This window comes from Bombus fervidus, chromosome 16, assembly GCF_041682495.2.
Source record: "Bombus fervidus isolate BK054 chromosome 16, iyBomFerv1, whole genome shotgun sequence".
In the NCBI taxonomy this organism is placed as follows: Eukaryota; Metazoa; Arthropoda; class Insecta; order Hymenoptera; family Apidae; genus Bombus; species Bombus fervidus.
Genome location: NC_091532.1, coordinates 1,118,990 through 1,139,373, shown reverse-complemented (window position 1 = coordinate 1,139,373; position 20,384 = coordinate 1,118,990). Strand labels below are relative to the sequence as shown.

Genomic DNA, 20,384 nt, shown 5'->3' with positions numbered 1-20,384 from the left:
TTTTAAAGCCATGACGCTTGAGCCGTACTCCGCTTAATTTTACTCCGATTAAGCGCAACTCACCGTATTTCCCTATTACAGCAAATTGTTTTTAATTTGGACAAAACCGATAGATTTCACGATGACGAATAACCCAAGTTTTAACGATAACGTATAATCGATCAGAAATAACAATATCTATAGCGCGTATCAAATAATTTTTAAGTTTTTTATCCTTTACGTAATTTTTGTTGCTGCGCGGTAAAATTTTTCACCGAGATAAAGCTCAAAGCACACGGCTATAGTTTATACGTAAATGGTAAATATAAATATCAAGCTCCATACTCTACTTACCTTCCAATTTCAGATCTCAGACTTTCCACATGACCAGTAAAATGTTTTTTTCAATTACAGTCGCGTATCTCAATGGGAAATATCGTTATATCGTTATATTATATTAATATTAATGTTACCGAATACATAAACGATTAGATGAAATTTCCCTAGGAAATATCACCGGTTACAAAACTTACTACCGAGAAATCGGTCGATGGAGAGCAATTAGTATCTAAATTCTTACAAAGACAAAGTCGTGAAGGTAATGGGAAATTATTTCAACGATAAGATCGAAGAATTCTATAGTGACGGAATAAACGAATTACGGAATAGATAGAGGACAGTCATAGTCGTAAATAACAATGGATATTACGTCAAAGATGGATTAATAAAAATTTCCATTAAAAAGAAAGGAGAAACCCTACCATCCACGAACAAAAAAAAAAAGAAAAGAAAAAAATAAAGAATAGAGTAAAAATAAAAGGAAGAAAGATCGCGTTTCAAAAATGAAGCATTTATCACGCGGTACATGCAACTTTACGAAATCGACGAGGATTTGGAATCGGATGCGCGATCGAACCCACGAGACGAAACTAAACGAAACGAAAATCACGAGAAACAGGAGTTCAGGTTGCTCACGTTTCAGACTTGTCCAGCGTAGGCTACGCGCGACCATCCTTTTCCTCTTCCTCTATAGTCACATGGGGACGCACGGTGAGATCGGAACCGATGAAAGAACGAATTGTGGGATTTATTACGCGGCCGGATGAAATTTATGCCCATCTGATTAAATTCCAAACGTCGTGCGCGCTTAAATCGTGAGAGGAATATCTACGGGCAAATTAGCGCCGACCCAACCCCGACTTAAGTGGAAACTAAAAACTTTAACGAGGACAAATAACTGGAAGGGTGATGCATAGCGGCTAGACTCGTTACTCATCTCGTCGCGTTAAATCCTAGAGCTACAGGCTACAGACCTACAAAGCATTCCTCCTATCTCCCGGGATTGGATGACGCGATTCCAACGTCCGTTTGAAAAAGGAAGCTTGTCTGAATTTCACTTGGACGGAGTTCAGTTCTTTGTGATCGGAAAGAGATGAACGAGGGGGGGAACCAGGGTGAAAAGGAATGCTGTAATACTATAACTGCTCAGAATTATAAAATCCTATTCCCTTTAGCAAGGAATCGTGCGTTGGGTTCGTGTAACCAGACGAGATTTATCTACCTATTTCGATTGAAATTCGTGTAAGAAGTTGGATTATGGATTCTAATCTTTCTGTCTTACGATTCGGTATAAACGTCTGACACGCTGGTGTCTATATATCATCGTTATAAGTACAAATAGCACCTAGGGTATTATATTTTATATATAATTAACCCTATTTTTAATATTTACATCTAGAAACGTTAAATTTTTCAATTTTATTTGATCAATCGATAATACCAAATTAACTAGCTTTCTGTTACTCGCTTCTCTTACACAAATCGTATCTATACATTTTTCAGTTCTATGCAAACGTATGTATATCGATCGGGACGTTTAGCTGACTTGTAATTTGTTAAATTTTACCAATAATATTAATTCAATTACGCGCAAAAGATCTATAAATTAAATTGCGTATCGTACAAATCGTTTGGAAGAACGTTCCACCAAGAAGCTTTAGTATATAACGATACTTTTTCTTCGAATGTATGCATATCCTGCTGTCAGCACTCTCTCTCTTTTATGCGCGTTTTATGACTTTTCTACGTACAAAGCTTAAACTCCAAAGTTGGAGGAAAAACGGTAAACCATCAGGAGAGTTGAAAATACGTGGCTTAAACGAGCTTCTTAATATTTTATCGTGTTCCTTTAATTTACTCGTAATACATAGCTAAACGTATCCGTAGAGATAAAACATAATATAAATAAATAACAAGTAACGCGAATGTAAAATTAGAAATAAAGTATAGATAACGATAACGAAGGATATAGAGAAAAGAAAATACGAATAAAATAAGCTGTACGCTCTCTGATATCGCGTCAATACGTCCATATCGAAGTTCGAGGGCGTGAAGTTCATAGGCTGTTACGATGCTTCGGCATTAAAAAGCTCTCAAAATGTTTGCGAGATGGATATGTCTGGCAGATGTAAACGGTATCTCGAATTCTTCGGTGCATTCCTTCAATAAACCGGCCGACACGATAAATAAACCAACATCGTCGGAAGCTCGGGGGTCCCGTGTGATTTTACACCTGTTTCGACTTCCTTCTTCACCGTACTCGTCCTCTGTATATTATTCCATGGTTCTTTTTCTGTTCTTTCAACCTTTGTCGACTCGTTAGCATCTTGTTTTCTTCTCAAACACGAACGCGAATGATTTGTGGAAATATTGGTTTACGAGGAAAATTTCCAAACATAGAGCTCGTTTCAAACTGTAGATATTCGCAGGGCAACAAAATTTCCAACTTGGACGATTATTTGTTTCGTTTCTTTCGTTTCGACTAATGCGACTAATCGCGATCGTCCTGGTAAAATTCAATCGACGAAAAGCCCGGCGATCTATCAAACGCGTTCAAATTATCGCCGTTTAATCGTGACGTTTTGAAAAGAAAACGAATGGTAAGATGGCCAATTAGTCGGCCAAGCATTTTAATTGCCTCGTTCATCTACCTTTCGTCGAATATTCCCTGTGACAAAGCTCGAAGTCGAGCAAACGTGGCCCACGCCGGGGCTGTTAAAAAAAGAAAGAAAAAAAAAAAAAAGAAAAAGTACGAACTGCACGTGCTGCATCGAAATAAATTACGGATACATTTCGCGATGCAGGCGAATGAGTAACGAGTGTCACGAAGAGGCCACTAACCCGGGGTTATGTCACGAGGAGGAGCATCGTGCGCTCGTCGGTGTCCTCCTCGTGACACGAACCGAAAATAGAAGCCTGTTGACGCTGTCGAGTACCACAATAAACCGTCCCCCTTTGAGTGTCGTCGTCGTCATCGTCAGTCGTCGTTTAACCCCTTAAACGTGCTCTTGTCCGCCCCAAACTGTCTCCGAATCGCGACCAGCGCTCTTTATTTCCGGTTCGTGACATCGATCGTTTTTACGGTTGTTATATTGCCTCGATTTTCATCGCGTCGAGTATTCGGCTTGAATTGCTTGAATTGTTTCCAAGACATTCTTCAGAGGAACGGTCACAGAGACGTCCGCGTTGGCCCATGTTTCCAACTTTAGAATTTAAACGTTGATTCGTATGCTTGTTGTCGTTTGTTGAAAATGATTTTTATATAGGGACGAACGAGTAGTCAAGCAACGAATAAACGAATATGTTGATTTTAAGTGATCGTTGTGTGACACATGTGGGGCTACCTACTCTATTCGAGCAAATTAAGATTTTAGAAAACGTTAAACAGAGATAGTTCTTCCCATACCTGCGTGTACTAACATTCGTGAAATACTGACTTGTAAATATCATTAATCTTGCTTATTTCCTCGTGTAACTACATGTAATTTAATCACAAGTAAAAGTTACTCGACGAGATAATATTATTTTCAGATAACTGATAAATACGCGATAAAATATTGGCACCTATCGGAGTGAAACGAGTTATGGCGCAATTTTTCGACAAAATTTATGCCAAGACTATCTAAACTACCTATGTATACGTGTAGTCTCAAAAATATAAATCAGATACAAGTTTCTCTAAATATATTTCGTGATTAATTCGAACAATAATGTTCGAAATCGATATAGATAGATGAATTTGAATATACTGTCGATTCTGAAAAAAATGACAAGTGCTGTTTGTTGCCATTAGTTTGTTACTAAATCTAGGTATGTATCGTGGGAAAAAACGTCGAGATATTGTATAAAATTCAAATATAAATTTTCAATATAGATTTTTATTTCAAATATAACGCGCAAAATATAATTGTGAGTTAAAGCTTTAATGTTATCTGTACACGTATACCACTATACATACGCATATACTCGATGGAAATGATAAGAAACGGTCCATTCGGAAACAGCTGATTTTCCAGATTGAAAAAGGAATTGCTCCTTATTGGAATATTATGCATGCAGGAGGACAGCCATTACGGATGATTATAGAATAAAATTTATCGATGATAATGTTAACATTTAATGAAACATTTTGCATAAATTAATTATAATGGAACGTAATTAAATTTCTGAAATGATTTCTTAAATATAACATATAACAGGTACCTAAATGTTAGCTTCATGTATATTTTGTATGTTATTACTTGACATTTTCTTCTTTTGCTTCGACGTAATTGATACGTGCTCCCTCTTAAACTTAATCCGATCACGTTTTCGCGCACTTGAATCGAAGCGACACGAAAAAAGAAAAGAAAGAAAAAAAAAAAAAGAAGAAAATAGAAGTCGATCGTTTTACAAGAATACCAACTTCCAGGTACATGCTTCGACTTCCAAATCGAACGAAAGCATTTTTTTTTTTTTATCGGTGATGCGGAAGACGCGACTAATCAAAAATTGGAAGAATGCCAACGATCATTAACGGTATAGCGGAACTGACCGAATCGTCATGCCAAGAATTCGACACATTCTTCTAAAATTCTCTATCGTATCTCTGAATACCATTCCTTGATTCATGTTCGTTTCGTGTAACGAAAATTAATTACATCCTATTACGTATAAATCATCTGATCGAATAGATACGCACGATAAGAGATAGCCTGATCTCGCTAAACAATATTTATTATTCTCAGATTTCCCTAAACTGTTTACCGCTGAAGGATTAATATAGATTTAGCGATCCAAGAATGAGCGTGAGTCGTGCGAAAACGGAATCCTAATGCGAAATCTAAACCTGATACGGGCTTAATGGCGATTCAAAATTCAAAATCAAAAGAGAAACTATACGCGATTCATGATAGAGGCCTGCTCGGTGATAAATCCTCGTTTCCTGTTCGTTTTGCTCGAGTAATTTGTGCCCCTAAATGGCCACCGGCTAGCATAACTCTTTGGGAAGGCACCCATGTGAACAACGACACCGTGGAACACGGGTACCTTTTTATGTAAATTCGACGCTCCGAGAAGTTCGGCAGCCGTATAATATCCGGAAGCCTGGGGCTCGAAACTGCTCACGGAAACGATCGGATTAAACCAGAAAATTTTCACAAAGTTTCACAAATGTCCGACATTCTTTCTACGTTACGATAGAGATAATTGTGTTTCGAAATTTTCATTTACATAGGTAACACTGTCGCAATAACTGTGGAATTACAATGGTTTGGGTTAGAGGCATAGTTAGTTATTTAGCATTTAAGCAGATTGGATGTAAATACGTACACTTTGAACGCAGTAACTTCAGAGAATAATTTTTTCTTGGACTATTTAAAGATTAAAGATTACATTTTGAGTAAAATAAAGAGTATACTGGTTTGAAACTTGAAAAATGTTTCATCTTTCGCGAACATTTACCTACTCGACTTAAATTTCTTTATTATTGAATTACTTTTAACGATGTCGTTGAACATTTCATATGCAAATAGTCGTTCTTTTTCCCAAGTTACTACTCGAGATGTAAATCCACTTAGATACAACATAATTATAGCGGTACTACAAATATTTGTACTAATTAGAAGTACTTGAGATTCTAAAAATACCTCGGATCGCTCTATAAACTATAATCATCATGAATATTTCACAGTTGGAAACTGACTCCAGAGACTTCGAGTCTCTTAAACATATACGAATAATTACCTTCTCAAGACAGCTGAAAGATTATGAAATACGAAACGAATATTATTTTTTCATCTCTTCGATCGTTACGTTTTGAAAATTTATGATATTCGATGAAATTTAATAATCAATTAAAAAACTGAAAACTACATTTTGCGAATAGTCGATTAAAATATTGAAAGAGTAACGCTTACTGACTTAAGCTGATCGAAACGCGATTCTACGTTTCTCTACAAGTATAGTCTAGAATCCTGCTCGTAAAGATCGCTTCGAGGACGGAACTAATTAAGCATTTAATACAATAGGTAACATTATGACGAAGAATCTTGCCACGTTAGACACCGATGAAACAGGAAAAACAGGACGGACGGGAAAAAGTAAACGCGAAGCGATATTGCGCGAAAGGAGCAGCAACGATGTTCCAAAGGCATTTAGAAAGAAAGAACGAAAGTCACGAGGCAGACTTTGAAGCTTGATTCACGAGACGTTTCTCAACGGGTTACAAGAGCGGAGGTTCGCGCAAAGCTAGAATCCCAAAACAATTAATTCTCGGTGTGTTGTTTCGACGAAGACTCCCCGATTCTAATTTCGGTGTCTTTATTTCCCTAGGTCGGTTCTTCTCCCCGGTGAACAAGCCGCGGCGCGATCGATCTTTTTGTCTTTTCGGTATATTAATCTTGGCCGGGCGTCAAGACCGCCCGCCGGCACTCACAATCGTAAATTCACGTTTCAAGGAAGGAATAAGATGTTTGGAATTTTTATAGATTCTCGTGCGCGATGCACCAACAATACGATATTTCCTCGTACGCGCTCTACGACCTCTTTCGACTCTCCATTCCCCGATTTACATAAGCGGTCCCCCGTGTTTCACCTACTGCTGCCGTGTTCATTGTACGTATCTGCTACGTGGCGCCCGCTAAAGCTAAAAGATCGCTCGATCGTTTATCATCGCCGATTCTTCGACCAAAAAAGACAAATTGAATATTCTTCTTCGCGAGAAATTATTCATAGAGCGAATTCCATATTTGGAAGTAATTTGTTTGTCAAAACATCGGACGAAAACAAGTCTGAATGTGGAAAGATAGGTGAGCGTCCGATGTTTCGAGTTTCTTCCAGCGTCTTATCGATATATCGTGCAACGATCGTTCGCCGATATATGCTTGTATCTTTCCTAATCGTTAATTACAAGCGCGTTCCATCCATCTGTTTTGCAACGCGTTTCTGCTGTGATTCTAAATCACAGAAAATAGTAGCAAGTAATCGGTAACGAAACAAGTCTTAGATTACGTTCTGTGTATGTACATAGTTCGGTACTAGAAATTAATTACGTGTATTTCGTAATTCATTTTAACGAAGAATAAATAATCGTCTGTTGGAAAATTAGTCGAAGTACTATCGGAGCCGTACTTAATTACGTATATTAAATAGTAAATACTTTGAATACGGCGTTACGTTACCAGTGAAACGCCGTTAAAAGTGCAAAAGCGCAATTAATCTCTCGTGTAACGCGAATATCGCGAGAAAGAACCGAGTTACATTAAATACTGGTTCGCGCAAATTTCTAACTTCGTATGTGGGATGAAACGTGTTAATCGAGGTTCTCACCTGTTAGGTATTGAAAAATCCACGAGGAAGAAGACATACTGAAAGTCTGCAGTATGCTAAAAATCACGAAACAGCCATTCATCTTCGGAATCTTCACCCCCATTTCCCTGGTTCGCGCCCGAGAATAACTCGTTCTTCGTCGTGCGATAAATCTTCCTCCCGTTAACCGATCCGAGAGGGCAGAGACGAGAAGAAAAAGAAACGAGAGAAAAAAGGAGGTCGCGGTTTATATTTTCCCGACCATGGAGGCACAGAAGCAGAAGCAAGAGTGGACGTGGACCAATCGAGTCGAGTAGATAACGATCATTCAATTACAGACTTTGTCATACGAACCATCTCGCGTAAGAGAATTTGATATATCGACTTCAACGACTAGCATATTAATACATGTTGATGAATAGAATTAAAGTAGGATGGTTTAAGATCCTTTCTGTTTGTTATGTACAAATTGCAATTATATTCTTTATGTTTCGTTTACTGCGTTATCATCGTCATCGTCATCATCATCATCATCATCATTATTATTATTATTATTGTTATTATTATACGTATACCATGTACTATATATTCATGTTTCCTATATTCTATCGTTTATACTATGAATATATATGATGGCGATGGTGCAAAGAAAAAGTTAGAATCGATTTGTAGTTATTTCTGTTGAAAATCTAAAGGACACTTTTGTCGAACGTTGAGTTTCGTAAAGGGAGGAAGAAAATATTTAATATAGAAAAAATGTGCTTCCACTTCCCGAAGACGCAAAATATTATACGAATTTTAATATGCGTACTTCTCTTCTTCTTTTTAAACTATCAAATTTTCAGATACCAAAAGAATATATATATATAGGATATAGATGTCGAAATGTAAAAAGAAATTTCGAACCAACGAATCATGAAAATGTGGGAAGAAAAGACGAAGTACTCTTGTTTTCACGCTGTTAAAATACTCAACTTTTTCCTTTCGTGTTATTATGCTCCGTATCTCATGAAACTTAATACACCTGTTAAAATGTTAAACGATCACAAGTAATTCTACACTATAATTTCAGTCGTATAAATCTCGGCCATAGTAGGTAATATCGTAGATCGTTGAATTCAAATCGATTTACATTTAGAACCAATCAAATCGTTTTCAAGCACGGTTATCTGCAATGTTATCTTCGCGAATAGTTAATGCAGAATAGTTAATAAAATGTTGGTATATTATTATCACACGTTCGTGCACTACAATTTCACTCCTTTGAATCATGTATCCGTTAGAAAACACGTCTTAAATAAATTTATTGTTTCTAAATAACAACCTTTACACTTTGTTATATGTCCTATATGTGTATTTTAAAAATTCTTGTCTCTAACTATTACATAAAAGCTTTCTCTGTTCCGTGTATCAGCTTTTTACCGTTTGATCGTTTGGAAAGCTTGCAACGTTTCTGTTAGTTGGTACGTTTTCATTTCGTTGCGTAAAATTTGGCCAAATTTTTCACATACACACCGTTCTTGTTCGGTCAGACGTTAAACGAGGCAATTTGTGAATAGTATGTTTTGTACGATCTAGCTTTATCTTCTATTAACAACTTTTTCTGCTATTACTAATTAAATTTACTACTGCCACTTTCTCGTTACATTTACATGCTATAAAAATGGAATTATTCAGGAAAAGCACGATTCAAATGAATCGGAGGATGTCAATAATCTGGTAGTTGGAGTGTATACGATAGCAATTACGCGAACGTTCTCATGCTCTCACGCAACAGCGATTTGATGAATCATTCGCGACCACCAGCTACGATCGTTTGCTTTTTTCATTAATTAGCGAAGTAAAGATCGTATCGGAGTAATTGATTCGCTATTGCGCTCAAAATTCAGATAATAACGCAGTTCGCTTCCGGTTTAAGAGTAGACACGAGCGTGAGAAAACAAAGGCTCGGTTTAGCTATTCTCGCGAATTTAAAATTCACATTTTTTCCACCAATAGCTCAATTTCGATAATTTCTCTAAGAAATCTAAAAGAAAGAATCTAAAATAAACGGCATATTTTTCAAAATCATCTTCATACATAAAACGCTTGAAAATTTGCCCAGTCTCCTCGATAATCACGCGAATTCTTCTGCGATCGATCGCAGGGTCATTGCCAAACTCGTGGTCCACGTAGTTAGAACGAGTCTCCTTTCACCCATATCGCGTTTTCACGTGGACGCGATGCTTACGACCCACGATCCCGAAGAACGGCCGGTTCCCTCCGCGGTGAAACGAATCAGCCAGTCTTCGATCTCTCAATTTACTTTCGCGCTCGTACCGGTCAGCTTCGCAGTCGCTCGTGCGAGACAGACGCGCGAGGATGCCACTTAACGATCGCGCAAAACGAGAAGCATCGTAGAGCAACCGAATGTTTGTATTTTGCGCCGGTAAATCGGCCGATGTTACGCTGCGCACAGCCACCAGATAGCTCGAGAAGACGAGGACAATGCGACGCTTGGTGAAATGGCAAGAATCCTCGAGTATCAACGACTGACCAAATAAGACATTTTCGATCGTTCTCCGGTGTAATTATTTATAATTTACTTAAACGCCGTGTTTATTAAAAATCTGTAATAAGCGTGCAGTGGAATACCGAATCGGTGTTTATTGGCTCTACCGAGGAGTCGTTTAACGGTTAACCGTATCCGTAGCTGGCATTAGATGGAAAGGAAACGTTTCTCGAGGTAAATCGAGAGAAGAGAAAGAAAGAGAAAGATGCAACGTACTCCATAGGCCTATGACAGATAGGCGATCGTATAAATCGTACGCATGGAAAAAGTGGATCGTAAATGACGCGAAGGTGATAGCTACCTCTGATCGACTATTCGCTCGTATATTATTTTTAGATGGGACTTGTTTCGCCGAGGATACGATTATTCCGGCGATGATGTTTGCCCTGGCTCTTTTTAAACAATGTTTAAACCTTGACGAACGACGGAAATTCCATCGGCGAAGAAGCTGTAATTTATTCAACCATATCAATTTCGATATGCTGGCGTCGATCGAGCTGGCACATGGTCGGCCGAAGAATTGAAAGTCGCGGCAGAGCGCGCGCGGATCACGTAGAACGCAGAACCGTGAAGAAACGAGTTCGCAAAACGATCGTTTCTACGGTCAATTTGCATTGATTATATCGCTCGATGCGCTTCTCTGCTACCATAGATGATGACCGGCGTACGAGATCTTACTCGTGTTCTATCCATTTTCTAGCTCTCTTCCAAACAAACGGCGAGCTTACCCGGTCGCCTATGCGAGAAGGAAGGAAGGAAGGAAGGAAGGAAAGAAGAAAAAGTAACGCCGGCGAAGGTAGCCACAAATATCTCGCCGTGCAAAATACTTTCGATCCGTGCGCCGAATTATGACATTATCGGAATAATCGATGGTCACGATTTGCCATGGTTACGCCGCGCCTCCACCTGATTTATGAATAAAACGCCGCTTGCTCGCCTTGTTCCGCCGTGCTACACAAGCGCGCGCATTTTCGTTCCAGACGTTTCGCACGGGGAAGGCGATTCGAGAAATGATATATGGTCCGTTCGCGAATTCAACGAGACAACTGGCGCATTTTCAGGACTCGCGTTCCCAGGTTTCTTCCTCGTTTTAACCGCGCGGCCACACGCGTTTGCAAACTACCACTCGATACGTTATTTCCGTCCTTATCTCCAACACTCGCAGGGAAGGTTAATTCGCGCGTGCCTAATTGTTCGCGTGGGCGAAACTCGTTTTCGACAAATTCCTCAGCACCAGCTCTTCTCGCATTTTTCGATCTACCGCGAGCAGCTCCGAGATGCTCTTCGATCGATCAGATACAGTTTTTGATAAGACTGGCTTGGTTCGGGTGATTCTCCGTGGTTGTGTCACGGACAGGGTTTCGTTAATGGATTTGGGACGAATTTGTGATTTCGATAGTCTTAGAAGCGAGGCTCGCCAAACTTCATACTCGTACACACGTTTTTTTACAAATAGGTATATCGCGCGTGTTATGCGAAACATTTTCAAACATTTTGAAGCTAGTAGTTGTAAGATTCGATAACCGTGGTTATATCGATAAAGTTGGAAACCAGTCGGAAAATATACGTAGAAATTACAATTATATTTGGCACAAGTACTCGTGTGTCTCGCAGAGATCGATGTACAAGATATTTAAGCAATAAATTATCCATTATATCGATAAACCTCGATATTTATAATATTCGGTGAAACGATATTTAACACCTATTGTTTCCCAATTCGTTTAAGCCATCGATGAAGATAACGAACGAAATGCCTGTCCACGGCTGTGCCTTCGTTCTTCCTTTGGTGTACAGCGCACGGATATCTCCGATAGTAATATCGCCAAGAATATTCAGAGCATAATACAATATGTGTCCTGTTTGTCTTAGGAGGAGAGGAGAGGAGAGGAGAGGAGAGGAGAGTCGCACGAGTGGAAACACGCGTGCGGATAACTCCCCTGAGAAGGTACTTATTGTTTTCACCAAGGATTCAAAACGCTTGTTACCGTGACGCGACGCGTCGCGTCGTAAACCACGTGCCCACGTGGTATGACTTGCCGACAGTTCACAATAGCATCGGAATTGCTTGGCAGTGGCGAGATGTCGGCCGCAGAGAAAAGAGAGAATAGTTAGGGCGTGTGTGCTGGAACGCCTTCTCGTCTTCCCTTCACCGTAACGTCTCTGTCGGATCGCAACGATCAATGCGCTTAACGGTTCCTCTACGCCTCGAGAAAGATGTTAATGTGCATCCTGGTAGCTGATAGATAAGTCTGCCTCGCCGCTCTTCCAACGTCAGCCAGTTGAATGCGTTTGATTAGCGCCTGACCGACCGCGACGCGACGCGTTGCGACGTGTCAGATCGTAAATGCCCTGGGTGGGGCGGTTAAAACAGTGTCGTTTAATAGGTTCGTTACGTTCGGTTCTAGCGATAAATAACTACGTGATACTACGCGACTATGAAACTACAAATTTCGTTCGAGTTCCTTCGATTGCACGCTGCCTTCTCGCTTTTTTAAGTAATCGTTAAGTCGCGCAAAGTCGAAGAAAATATAGACGAAGTAACTATCGTGTGAAACGAACGTAATCGAAGATTTCCTACACAGAAAGGAAACACGATAAGTATGTCCTTGTTGGTCTTCTGATTTCTATATAAATAATTAAGAAAGAATTTGGAAAGTAACTCGCTTTCTATCTTCGAGATTTATTTTATTTCTGGCATAAAATTAATGTTGAATACGAATACCAAGGTACGAATAGTCGCGCTCAACGTATAGTAAATGTTAAAATACTTTCTTGCGGTACTACGTGTATAACGTATAAACCGCACGAATAAAATACGAGGGTCGTTGGTCCATCTGTTTAAGCGTCTCATCTACGAGATAGTCGAAGAGATGTCACGATGCAAGAATGTTCGAACAACAATAGCATAGGTTAAGATAAAAAAAACGATAATTGGTCACCCGCGAAGTTTCGTACGTGTGCTTTTATACCAGGCATATTCCGTGGACAGGTTCAGGTATACAAAGCAAGAGGATCGATAGTCATCGAAGACTCATAAAACCAGAAGAAACGAGCTATCACTTAGGTAAGGCGGTCTCCTGCTATAAAAAAAGTGGAAACAAGTCCGAAGCAATAATGACATTGAAATAGCGACGCATATAGAAGACTCGATAGAGCCATTTTTCTCTCTTCCTTTTGTCTACCATTCCTGGAAAGCCGAACTGTCCTCCCTGGATAGCCATCAGCCTGATTCGTTTTTAAATTTACACATCTACGCTATTCTCGATGAGTGTTTCGTTAGAATTTTATTCGAATTTGTTCTTTTTCTTTTCTTTTTCTGACAGTGTTCACTTTACAGGCATAGTAAAGTATTAGATAATCGATAGACACATTTTTATGGACCTTGGAATTATATACGTACCTATAACTGTCGTAATACTATATTTTAATTCTTGAACAATTTTTTCGTTTCTTAGAAAATATGATTTATTCAGTCGTAAAACGTAGAACTTTCTAACGAAGCTCGAAGCTCGAAACATGTTTTCAAACGCTCTTTCGATTAATTTTCAGATACAACTTACAGTAACGCAATTTGTACCTAGATTTACGAATCATCCTGTATAACGATTTTTTTGGTAAGATATAAAAGAATGTAAAATGTTAGGATATGAATATAATCTTTCCCAATATCGGAAACAATCTGATCAACTTGCGATAATCTCGTTTTAAGTTTCAAATTAAGGGAATTCTACCTGAAAATCTCGGTCACAGAAATCAAATTTCAATCGCCTTTTGTTCGCTGCTAGACACGATGTTACGCGTAACAAAATTCAATAATATTTTCGATCTTCGTCTTTGTCGTTAATAACCAGATTTGCGCAGTTCGTACGACGTTGGAACTTATCGAAATAAAAAAGCACTTCTACGTGTAGAAAATATAATTTCTTTTTTAGAAAATGTAATTATAAAACTTCGTCGGGAAAACAAATGGGTGCGTATTTTCAGAACATAGAATTATTGAAAGCAAGATCGGATAACGAAAGTGCACTTATCATCGGTGGTAAATGATCATAGAACTACGGTGTAGATTGTTATTTGGTTGGACGCGAAGCTCGATAAATCAGGCGAATCTAAATCAAGATCGATAATGAATTTCACTGGAGCAATTAACAATCGGTCGCGTTGGCGAGTACAAGGCGCAACAAAGAGCCTGCGCGAGGGTCTGGTAACGATGTCCGTTTAATCACAATTTGCGCGGTTCGATTTTTACGCATGATTAATTAGTCAGCTCGCCGGGAGAGCCAATTAGATTGAACCATCCGTCTGTAAGGTCGCGATTAGTTAACCGTTGTCGCCACCATGCCATATAGGGACAGCTAGTTGATTTATTCCGGAATAATCAAGCCACTATAACGATGTGGAACACACTTTTGTAAAAAATCCATCGAACGAACCTGAATCGACCACTTTGATGTTCACCGTCGAAATGAACGTCGTGTTTGTGATTTGTCGTACGTTTAGCCTGTCATTAGTATTTATTAATCTCCGCGATGCAACGTCCCGTTAATCGATCATTAATTATCACTGATTAATCGCTATTTATTATCTTTTCAAGATCGTGCAGATTCATTTATTAATTATGCGAAGTATTTTCTCAATTTCCGGATTCTACAAATATATATGATTACTTTCTTTCTGTGCGTTTTATTCTCTTATTGTTGCAAAAGTACGATGATATTTGAAAGATAATAAATAATAATGAAGCGAAAGGATCGACAATGCGTTGTTAATGTTCTCCTCGTCGTCATCGGAGATATAGTTTCGTAGCGATAATTTTACTACATTTGTTAAACAGATTATTATATCACGCAGCACGAAGTTATTGAAATTACAATACAGAGGTAAAAAGAGAATCGTTAACAGAAAAAGATCGTATCGTCAAGATGTAATACGCTGGCTGAAAAAAGTACCTGCACGCCATTGTATTTATTATGGCATTTACACATTGACTATTACGTACGATTAGCTATACTGCTGATAAACGGATGATCGATACAGTCGATAAACCTTCCAAACTTGTAAAAATTCTACCTATATTTCTAAACTTTTACAACTTGTAAACTCACAACCATCGCGCGATAAAAGCTTGTAAAATATATTAATAACATCGATGATTTAACTCGTGACTTATGAAATTGCAAAAACTGCTCGTAAAACAGAAGTTGTACGAGCTAAAACTTGTAACTTGTTCTTTGTAAGTTTACAACAAAATTAATAATATTAATATCGTGAATTAAAGTGGACAAACGATTAATCGATTAATGAAATTTGCTATTTTAATAAGGAATAATCGACGAATACTTTTTCATTAACCATCTACGACTATCGATTTATATTTAACTCGTATCTTATAAAATACAAAAGTTTACTAATAATAGCAATTCAATCGTGCAACAAATCCTAACATCCCAAAAATAATCTTCCTCGATCCAGGTTCTGGTTTCTGTGTTTGTGGTTTTTTACATGGCGACGTAAGTGTGCAAAATGGAAACTCGAAACCGACCCAGCTGTGCTACGAAAGATCTTATGCCGACAGATGCGGCACGAGCAATAATGCGGCAGCAGAACCGCCAGGAAAACCGCAACAATGGACCTCCAATCGGTTGGATCGTTCGCCGTGGCAAACGGTCGTTAACCGGAGAGACAATGGACTAAACGGCGCCGAAAACATTGCGAGCTAATTCACAAACGAGCCAGAAAACCTTTACCTACGACCCTCGTGTCACTCTCGTTTCACGGATATCGGTTTTCAGGCTTTTCCACAACGCCACGTCGATCTTTATCAAAGAAAAAAGAACGAGCTTCGCGCTAATCTTCCCCTAAAATGGAATTTTTCTGACTGTTTCTCGTGGGTTCAAGGTTTATGATTAGGTTTCAGCGATGGAGGTTTACAGAGAACACTGGTTTTCTGAACGATTCCATTCGTTTTCTTCCCGTTAAACCCAACGTTCTCGACGAATATTCGTCATTGAACACTATGTCCGTCACTTTGATCGTCACACGATCCTCGACACGTTTTCTTGAAAGTAGCGCGGACGATATCGTTTCTATCGGAATTGTTCGATGTAAATTTCACACAAAATATTTGGTCCATTATGAAACGTAAACTTGGAGGAAAATATATTTGAATACTGAAAGCTGTAATACATAGTATGTATATTATTTAAAAAATATAGATATCGTTAGGTGTCTTATAGGACGAACAATTCGTTGAACGAATTCCGAGACGTCGCGAAATTATAATAGCTAACGAAAGGACCGAACGACCGTCTGAAATATCAAAATAGAAGGTATCTATATTAACGAGAGCGATGTCGATGACGATAACGTCGACACGCTGTAACAGAACGGAAGGAATTTGTTAATTTTCCGCTCCTTCAACGGCAGGTAATTACTTTCGAATCCCCTCAACCCTCTATAACAAGAATTTTATCCACTGATAGAAAACAGGAAATAATTTATTGAGACCTTCTATTTTGATCCGCAAACTAGAAATCGATAATCCACGATGATACGAACAAGTAGAACGCTTGGTACAAATGCAACGATTAGATCACAAGTTTATGGATTTATAGAAAATTGTTGTAATATCCAAAGGATAAAGTAAATTTAACTTTACGTTCTTACCGTTTGAAATCCTACTTTTGCGGTAATATTCGCGAAAATATAAATTTACATAAACGCGCAACTGTCTAATTACGAAGTTAATAGAAACCCCGAGACATATCGAAAAAGTTGATTATCACACGGTTAACACGCTATAAAACAATTTTATATTCCTCGATACTTGATATCCTCGCGGATGTTTACAAGTTTCTTGAAAAGACATCTTCTATAAGTCCCGATAGATTGATCGTTGTAGCCGTTAATTGCAATTTCTCCGTCACTTTCTCACGGTGTTACATTCAAGTAGAAGTTTCACGGAAGGATTTTTGCGAAGATTCCAGAAATTTCACGGTACGAAGTTAATTCTCGACGCAAAAGATATGATATACCTTTTCCAGTTGCGTTAGTCACGCTCATCGTTCATCAATTCGTCCGCTCGTTAATCTTACGATTTGAGTGACATAATCTCATGGTTCGTTACATGCCCTTCTAATTGCGTGGTCGAAGAAAGAGTATTTAAGCTTGACGAATTGCTCACGATTTCGTGAAACGACCAACGCATCAACGGACACCAATCGCAATAAATCTTCCGCGTTTTGACACGATTAATCGCAAACACGATCTCTCCAGATGAGAAACACTTTCCTATAAATTTTCCGCCTTTTTTTTTTTTTTAATATAGTAGCAGATACGATCAGCGATTAAAGAAATTTTCCGTGTGTATATACACGGAGAATTGGAAGTTTCCTTATTTTGCAAAGTCGTCTTTTGTAATAACGCGTATTACAACGTTATTATAACGTAAGTCCATATGTATATGTATTCGCCTCAAGTACAACTAATTTGTCTTTATTATTTACCAATTCTACGTACGCTATCAAAATGTACAAGTTTTTGGACATTTTTTCAAATGTTTTAGAAAACGATCCGATCAACGAGTTGATCCGTAACTTGAAATTTCTATAAATCATCGATTTCCCATCGCAATAAACTTATTCCATACGGATTGACCTCGAGTAAAATTAATTTGTTTCTACGAAATATTAATCGTAGAATTCTAGAATTTTTGGTTAACAGATTAATGTGATAGGCTTCGTGATTAAGGTTGTCTATATGTACCATCGTTTTGCACAAATTCGCTCTGGCTATACTAAATCGCACCGCTATCAAATACCATTTCCGTGGCAATAACCGATTTCAAGTTTCCTTTTCTTAATCACAAGGGGATCGGAGTGGAACGCGACTCGTCAGAAACCGCAGTACATCTAGCAACCGTTTTCATTTCCCTTATCGCGATCTACGTACTACATACATTGTATATACATACACATGTATCAGCTACAGAACCATACAATTGCTTCCTTACGCCTTATGCGACTACGCGGCATCCTACAATTACTCGTTTTAAGAAAGAAAACAAACTAAAATGTATCATAGTGATATAATGCGTCGTGCAGCTGTACTCTAAATAAGGATTATCGTCCGGATCACATCGAATTAAGCTCGAACGCTAGAATCTTGTGCGAACGGCCTGGTTGAATCGCGTGGCGATCGAAATCACGTGGTGGAGCTTGCGTTTTCACGGAAGGCGTTCCCTTCGCCGCTTTGATTCCGCCGTATCCGAGGAATTTCTCGTCAAATCTACCGACAGGTAACAGATTGCTCGATGTCCTGTTTACGCTGTGCGCCGGTTTGCGCGCGAACTGCGCTTGATTAAGCGTTTCGATCGTGTACAGTAGTCGTTACACGGGTGAACTGCCGCCTGTGAGAAACATTTGTAAATACGATTTGACGAGCCACGTGAAAAACGTTGACCAACGGTAAACCGATAGAATCCAGTCGCCGAGTCGCTTGCAAAAATTCACTTTTTACGTTTAGACCCAATCCAACTTCGTTACGAATCTTTTCATTCTGATCGGTTGTCAAATACGAAGGAGCAACCGTGACACGATGTTCCCTTTAAACGTGAAGATACAATTTCAGTAAAAGTTCGATACAACTGGAGTTACGTCTATAATTACGATCAACTATGTCTATACTGGCTACAGTTGACAGATCCGCGCTTCGCGAGAAGCTTGCCCGACCATCGAGGACGTCGATGTTACGACATGCGACGAGGTGCTCGATTCTCGAATCTTCCTTTAACCTGATTCGAGACTGTATTTATGGTGCAATTATAGCGTATTATGGTAAAGGTACGCGTGACTTTGTCTCTGGCCGCAGTGATATCGGTCTTTGTCCGGCACGTGCAATGCACGCGCGTACGATCTGCACGTGCAGCCCGCTTGACCGATCCGCGCGTGGAGAAACATTCGTTCGAGTTCCTGGAAGGCACAGCCCACGAAACCTTTGCCCGTCGTACTAGGATCGTCGTAAATTCAAACACGTTAAAAAGTTTTCGATGCATATGCTATTATAGACTGTGAATATTTATGCAAATTCATATTTTTATGAGTACAGTTAAAAAACTGGGACCTACTAAATTAACTGCACATGGAAACCATATTCCCATTAGAGCTTGAGATTAAATACGTACATGCTTTTGTCACCTTCTTGGACATTTAAAAAATATTAATGACGTAAAGCTTAAATACCTTTTTTGCCAATCAAACGACACAGGTGCGACAAAAGTAGACGTATCGTATTTTTTCTCGCATAACGTCCAATTATCAAAGCGATAGCGAGAATTATTAATGAAAACTTGGTTTTATTACAGCCGGACATCGTGATGAGTAATTCTATGAAAATTACGAACATTGCGTGTTATGCCAGCGGGAAATGGCGCGGATGAAAGAATCTTTTAATAAGCTATCGCCCGTGAGGCTTGCCCTTGCGTCAGACCTTCACGACCTTAACCGTTTTGCGATTGCTTCGTCTGGTTACAGTCGAGGAATCGAGAGTTTAACGGTACCGTTCTTTTTATCACTTTTTGAGACTATCGCGGTATTATACTTCTTCAAGATGAAATTTTGAAATTTATGCAACATTTACGGTGCTACTCAGTTCTGGATCATTTTTCGATCAAACAATTTGAGTAAGTTATACTTTGTATCAAATACCTTCTTATCTAAAAATTTTAAGAAAATTAACTTTTTAAATAATACACGCTCATCTCCCATATGGTTTTATTGAATTTTCAGTAGTTAGCGTTGTAACGTAATAATTCTAAAGTTATCGATACTACAGTAGCCCCAATTATTGACAAAAGTTTTGTATATAGAAGACGATTCATTAATGAAATCTACTTTTAAAGTTGCAATCAAAATCGTTGAGTACACCATACGAGCTAATTCATTATACAGCTAAGCCATTGTTATCACGCCGCTAATCGTCAAACGAACGTAGTTAAAAAGGGAAAATTTATCGAGGAACATGTACGAAAGCTCTCGAAAAATCGTACAGCGCCATGGGACGAAGAAACAGTTGGATTTTATAGCACCATTACTATCCCAACAGAGGAAATACCGACTTACAATTAGTGGATCGAGGGAAACCAGTCGATCGAAATACGGGGAGAATGTTCAATCGTTAACGATGCAAATGAAACGATCCGTGTCGTCTACAATCCGCAGCCAAATAT

General features: G+C 38.8%; 1 protein-coding gene across 7 annotated transcripts in view; it reads right to left on the bottom strand.

Annotated features, from left to right (window-relative positions):
* Positions 1-20,384, bottom strand: part of LOC139995868 (uncharacterized) — a 147,139-nt gene that overhangs the window by 68,026 nt on the left and 58,729 nt on the right. The gene's annotated exons all lie outside the window — the stretch shown is intronic.